Here is a 7,508-nt window from a genome sequence, read left to right as displayed (position 1 = left end):
CTAAGGTGATCTTTATTTTATGTCACTTGGCATTGAATGACGTAAAGCATGTAAAATGCTTAGCACGGAGCCTAGCACATAGCAAGCACTCAGAAAGTTCTGACTCATTAATCTTTATTTTCTCGGGTTTTTCTGGCGAGACTTAGGGGGCTTCCATATTTGGCATTCTCAAAGGCCTGGGGATGTGTGGGAAGAGTTGGGGGAGGGTCGGTGGCACTCCTAGGCCACGAAGCTAGTGGGTTATATTCCCCTCGGGAGGCCTTTTCCTTGTGTGGGCTTTTCTTGGGGCATCAGCCAGGAGGCAAGATGTCAAGTGGCAGTTCACCAGCAAGGATACTGCATGGGGGTTTGAAGCCAGAGCTTTGTAGGTCAGACAGGATGCATTTGCCTTCTGCCCCGTCTGCACTGGCAGCCAAGTGAGCAGTGATGTGGAGCCCAGGGAAGGAGGCATGGAGAGCAACACCTCCAATTGTAACCCAGCCTCCGGGCCAAAGGAGCAAAGCCCTCTTTACCAGGATGGGGAACAATAGTAAAGGCTTTTTGAACCCTACGAATGGTTCTCAAAAAAAGTGTTATTGGCATTACGGGAGGGACAGTTCTTCACTGGGTGGCACTGTCCCAAACAATGCAGGATATATGGTGCCTGTGGACCCTGCCCACTAAATGTCAGGAGAGCCTCTCACTGCACAGGTGCTGCAATAACCAAAAAGACCCCACACATGTCTTAACCTCTTCAGGCTGGGAACCCCACATGGACAACATTCCAGGGACAACATGCCTGGAATGTCCTCCCTGCAAATATGCCTGCACACGTGCTGCCTGGCCTCGGCGGGAGCCCCTGTGCCTGGTTCTCAAACGGGGGAGGCTGGCAGCTCGAGCTCTCACGGCTGAACGAGTATTTAAAGATTGCTAATGCTGACTGTCTCCTCCCTGGGGATGTGACCCTCTCTGAAAGAGCTGTGTTAGTCACACTACCTCTAGCCATGCATAAGTGTCCCACTTGGTCACATGCCACCAGCAGAGGGAAGGACAGTCTCTAAGGCTGAAGAAGCTTTAAGATTCAGAGCCTCTGCCATGGCTCATGTAGGAAAGAAACTTGCGAAAATCCCCAAATTTGAAACCCTTCTAATATTTCATAGGACGTTACTATCATTTGAGAAGTTCGGCTGTGGAATGATGTTAAGAATAGCTACAAATTATTACCAGGCTGTGTGTGTGCACTAGACACCATATACCAGGTGCTTTCAAAAGTCCTGTGAGTTAATTTTTTTTCATTACTACCTACTTTATGATTGGGGATTGAGGTGCAGAGAGGTTAAATGCCTTGCTGAACATCATACCAACTGGGTTAAGAGTCAGGATTCGAACCCCTAAGTTTCTGATTCCAAAACCTCACATACTCTGTATTTGGTGATACTGCCTCACAGGCGGGGAGATAGTAAGTTAACACAAGGAGGTGCAGGTCAAGTGAAGGGGAGAATTGGCTAAGAGGAACAGTGGGCAGCAGCCCGAGGGAAGTTGAAGAGTTTGACCAGGTCCAACTCAATCTGGAAGTTACTCTTTGTGGAAAAAACAGTGACGTTGCCCTCCCCGTGCTGACCAGAGTGCACGAAGCCATCAGACTGGCCAGCTCTGGAGCAGAGGGGCAGGCCAAGCAAACAGAGAGGAAAATCAGCAGTGAGCATCTCGCTGAGATGTTGGAGGGAATGGCTGTTTGAGGACAGAGTTGTTGGTAAAGACTTGGCATTTGGAGTACATGTTGAATGTATACAGGTATCAAGAATGTACATTTTCAGGAAATAGTAAACAAGGCATGTAGACAAGAAAGATACACCCCAGCATGGACTCATGTGGGGCAAAAGCAGTGCCCAATAGAGAGGAGAATTCCTGAGAAGCCAGAAAGACACACATTTTGTTACCCACAACAAGCAAGAGTATATTCTTCAGTTTCTTAGTGGGGAGGAGTTTGAAATGTACAAACCCCTTCTATATGACTTATTCAGTGTTGTGTACAATTATGCTTAAGCTATGTGCAGTTTTCATTATATAATGTAGACTTATTATCAACAACTACCTTTCTTGTCATCATAAAGATCCACTGGGTTATTTGACAATTAGCAGTGAAAAATGCACATGCTCGGTCTTCCCTGGTGGCACAGTGGTTGAGAGTCCACCTATCGATGCAGGGGACATGGGTTCGTGCCCCGGTCTGGGAAGATCCCACATGCCGTGGAGCGGCTGGGCCCGTGAGCCATGGCCGCTGAGCCTGTGTGTCCGGAGCCTGTGCTCCGCAACGGGAGAGGCCACAACAGTGAGAGGCCCGCGTACCGCAAAAAAAAAAGCACATGCTCTATGAGGCACTTGTTGGAATGTGTCTTATGGAACTACTAGCCTGGGCAAATAAAGCTGTATGGGCAAAGATATATTTATTATAGCACTGGTTGAATAAATTGTGGTTCAGCAGACAGTGGATAATTATGCAATTTTTTTTTTTTTTTTTGCAGTACGTGGGCCTCTCACCGTTGCGGCCTCTCCCATTGCAGAGCACAGGCTCCGGACATGCAGGCTCAGCGGCCATGGCTCATGGGCCCAGCCTCTCCGCGGCATGTGGGATCTTCCCAGACTGGGGCACGAACCCACATCCCCTGCATCGGCAGGCGGACTCTTAACCACTGCGCCACCAGGGAAGCCCAAATTATGCAATTATTAAAAAAAGTTTGAATAGATGTTATATTAAATAAAAAAAAGAAATATGCAAAATAATCTTATTGTGCAACACGCAAACAGTCTTATTATTTAAGAAAGCCACTGTATGTGGATATAGATGCCTACACATATTCGTGTAAACATTAAAGAAGAAAGTCTGGAAGGACTGTGGGTACCTTTCAGAGCTGAAGTTAGAAATCAGAAGGAATTTTCAGTTTTTACTTTATCCCCTTCTGCAAAAGGTAGCAGTGATAGGATTGTGGGTGATTTTTATTTCCTTTTTGTGCCCTTTCTATATTTTCCCAAATTTCCTATAATGACCCTGTGTTGCTTTTATGATCGAGCTTCATTTCTGTGTGCGTGATGTAGAGGCTAAGCTTGTGAGTCCGGAGTCACGTCGCCTGGGTTCACACCCCAGCTCTGTGGCTTTGCCACGGCTGATGACCATGGTGGATGACTTCACCTCTCTGGGACACGGTTTCCTCATTTGTAACATGGAGATAACAACAGTGTGCACCTTATGAGATTGTTGGGAGGGTTAAGTGAGACCTTTGTGTAAGGAGTGTGGTCAGTTTTGGGGAAGTGTTAGCCATTACTGTTGAGTATGGACCTCTCTACAGGAAAGATCAAGCTCAAGGGCACCGGTAGATGGTTTGATGTTGAGCAAACCATCTGATATTGGAGGGACAGGACCCAGCTGGAGGCAGAACCTTGCCAAAGGAAGATGGAAGTAGCGGTGGGAGCTTGATCGGGGTGATTTTCCTCTCTCGGTAGAGCCACAGGGAAAAGGTCCAGAGTAGCCCTTTCATTTGGGTTCTTTCCCACCTTTCTTGTGGTCCAGCAAAGTTTTCCCTTCCTCCTGTAGGCTTCAATCCTGCCTGATTTTCTGCAAATGAAGTCTGATTGTTTTCGAAGAGGACCTGCTCTCATCCTGCTCCACTGGGAGGAAGGGACAAAGGAAGTCCACCCTTCCCCCCAAGATCTGCAATCCCTTTAGCAAATCTGACCAGGCTGGACCTGTCACCGAGTCGTTCCTCAACTTTCTTCATTCTGAAGCTTGAACAAATGATGAGACACCAGGAGCTGGGTTCTGCCCATGGTGGAAATTGGTTTCTCAGAATTTACTGTTGGGCTCTAAAGCGGTAGACACTGAAAATAATTCAGGGCCCCATTTGGGATTCCTTTTCGGATAAGTCATAAGCCAGACAAGTCCACACTTTGACTGCTTAATGTAACAGACAGGCCTCCACATCACTGAAAATGGTCCCCGGATGCTCTCTAAGGACAACTACACACTGAAAAACAATCTAGCGTGTGGAAGCTCCAGGTCTGAGGGCAGCCCTGCCTCTTGCTGGGTGAGACGGCTGCTGTGCCAGATTGCCTCTTGAGATCCCTTATAGCTCTGAGAATACAGGGGAAGGCACATATGGCCTAGGTGCCTCACAGCGTGGCCCCAGTCAGGACAGCAAGCTTCACCTCCCACCGATTTCCCTTCCCTGCACTCTGCCCCCCATCCCCCAAGCTAATTTGAGACTCGCACGTCTCTGACATCCAAGTCGTGTTTGCTTCCCTCTCCTAGCCAGCTCATGCCCTCCCACCCACAGTGTCTTTGTGTTGTTTCTCTGATTGGCTACTTCCAGTGGATCTTGAATGACCTAATTCAACTATAATCTGTTCTATGAGGTCTTTCTAGAGCCTTCTACGCAGAATTGATTATCTCCACTTTGGTGTTTCCTAGCACTTTGTTCATACTTATCTCTCTTATTTTCTTTTTTACTTTATTAATATTTTATTTACTTCTTTATTGTATGATTTTATTACCTAACTTATTTATCTTATCGTGGTGTGTTATATAGCTAATCAGCAGTCCTCAAAACTCAGTAGGCAAAAGAATTTAAAAGCAGCAGCTGCAACAACAATCTATTGAATACCTATGATGTTCAGGCCTAGGACTGGGACAACAGTGGCCTGCCAGAGAGATGGGGCCCCAGCCTGTGTCTTAGGATGTTGTGTCCTCTCTCCCAGATGGGACTTCTGATTAGGCAGCTCTACCACGGAGCCTGGGAATCTGCATGTGTTAATTAATTATAACCCCACTTGATTCTGATTCAAGTGGTCAGAGACACACTCTTTGGGTAACAGTGTAGTAAATTTACAGATTATATGAATGTAATGAATATCATTTATAATAATGCTGTAGTATAAATTTGAATCCAAGTGTTTTGAGCCTGGTATGTGAGAACTAGACATTAACTAGTGCGTGAAGCTAACTAATCATCTAAGACCCCTCATCTCAATGATGGTTTGTGGTTCTCTTCCAGTCTTTGAATAAATGGTGTAGCAGTTCTTAAGTAGGTATACAGGGGATCTTATTCTGCAATACATGGAAAAATGTGCTACGTGCTATAATTGCAGCATAAAGAAAGTATTATTGGGCAATAGAAGAGGGCGAAATTAATTTTGACTGGAATAATTAATTTATAGCTAGCAGTTGAATGAAATGCCAAAAGCAAACAAACACACACAGGTGTTCAGGATTGTTTTTCTGACACCATTTGCTATTCATTTGTGTGTTGCCTGCTATGAGCAGCAACATGGGCGCAACTGGAGAACTGTGAATGCCAATCTTCAAGGCTAGGAGCTTCCAGGGAGGACTTTTTTTTTTTTTGCGGTACGCGGGCCTCTCACTGTTGTGGCCTGTCCCGTTGCAGAGCACAGGCTCCGGACGCGCAGGCTCAGTGGCCATAGCTCATGGGCCCAGCCGCTCCGCGGCATGTGGGATCTTCCCGGACCGGGGCACGAACCTGTGTCCCCTGCATCGGCAGGCGGACTCTCAACCACTGTGCCACCAGGGAAGCCCTCCAGGGAGGACTTTGATATGGTCAAAGGATTTTGTTTTGTATTTCAGAAATCTCATTACAATTATACCTGAATAGAGACTATTGAGATATATTTAATTCCAAGCCCAAGAAAATCATAACTTGGGGAAAAGACTTTGCAGACATTACACAATAACTTACCTTTACAGAATTTTGACATTCCCCAGAGGAAGAATGAAATGATGCAACTTTTATATGACTCATCGATTCCAGAATAGTCTATTTGTCTGAGCAGTGGACTTTTGGCAATTCTCTTTCTCCCCGTAGCAGTGCTTTGTTGATTGGCTGAGGATTTAGTCAGAGGAGCTAGGGAAAGACCCTGGGATTTAGCAATAAACAACCACATTTACATAGGACATTTATATATTCATTAACAAATTCTAGAAGTATTGTTTAGCATCTACTATATGCCAAGCATAGTGCTAAGCACTGGGAGTCAGTACTGCACAAAACAGGCCCTGACCTCACTCATGCAGATAGAGTCTAGTGGGAGCTACAGAAAAGTAGACAGGTAATTTATAAGATAGTGTGACAAACTCTATATCGGAGTGTGTACAAAGTGCTATGGGGCCCTTAAGAGGGGTATCTATTTACATTTGAAGTGATTAGTAAAAGTAGCTAAGATTGTTTCATGGCCTAGAAGTAGGGGTAATGAGGAATTCTTTGGGAGAATCCATAAGCTGACTCATAAGACAGACAAGAGAGGAAGTGCAAAGTTAGTTATCAGGGGTAGCAAAAAGGCAATTAGAGGCAGCAATTTAAGGACTGCCTGTGGGTGAGCATTCCTGAAAATGATCCTTTTGTCTGGTGTCTCTAAAAGCTGGGCATGGGTTTGCTGTGTGATGTGTTGTCTTAAGGGTGCCACCCACGGACTAATACAGATGTGAAATGGCCTGGGCCTGGAACAAGGCCTCCAGGTACACTGGACATGTCCCCTACCTAGTGCCCCAGAGACTTACAGTTCATGCTCTGTATTGGTGGATTCAGCTTCAGAGAACAAAAACCATTCTAATTAAATTCACTAATTTAAGGGGAAATATTACCAGATACTAATATTACCAGATATTCAATGGCTACAAAATTACTTGAGGGCTGGAAGAATTGACTCTAGGATGAGCTTCCAAAAATACTTCCAGCCCCGGAAGTCATATATACCTCAGTTATAATCAGAACAGTTGCATGTCTGCTGCAGGAGGCTGCTAAATTAGGAAGCTGCTGGCTCTGGAACATGCTGCCTCTGCCTTAATCTATGCCAGCAAATGGACGGATGCTCTGTCTCCCTCCTTTCAAGTTTCTTCAGTGAAACTTGAGTCTTTCTGGAAATCTAGCTGCAAGAGAATCTGGGAAATGTAGTTTTTGGCTTTCTGGACTCTTCAGCACAGGCAGGCACACTAGAAAGAGGTTAGAGTAAATTTGGGGCAGGCTAATTACAATATCTGCTACAGGTGCATATCCCTCCTAGGTCTAATCAGGTGCTATGGGGAGATATGAAGCCCAAAGAACATGGAATATTGGATCCTTCTGGCTCTGAAGGGTTGGGGACATGGGGGAAATTGGGAGGTTGTGGGAGCTGGAGAAGGACAGCCATGGAGTTGATGAGGATGTGATGGGAAGGGCCAAGCACAGCCAACAGAGTATTAATAGTGCAATGGGAGATGTGAGAGGAGTGACAAGGGTACAGAATTCAGAGAGGGAGCAGAGCCTCAGTGGAAGAGAAAGCTGTTGAGATTTCAAAAACAGGAAGTCAGGAATGGCCACCTGGTTATTCTGATTAATTCTGCTAGAAGTCATGATGTTGAGCCATTGCTGAACTAAGCAGGAGGACATATGCATACCACCAGTATCTTCCCAGCTTCCCGGTCATCTGTTGGTTGATTTGAGCCTCAAGATTTTCCGAGAGACAGATCACTGAATTTGATTACC

Source organism: Pseudorca crassidens, chromosome 5 (assembly GCF_039906515.1).
Source record: "Pseudorca crassidens isolate mPseCra1 chromosome 5, mPseCra1.hap1, whole genome shotgun sequence".
Taxonomy (NCBI): domain Eukaryota; kingdom Metazoa; phylum Chordata; class Mammalia; order Artiodactyla; family Delphinidae; genus Pseudorca; species Pseudorca crassidens.
This window is presented reverse-complemented; position numbering follows the sequence as displayed.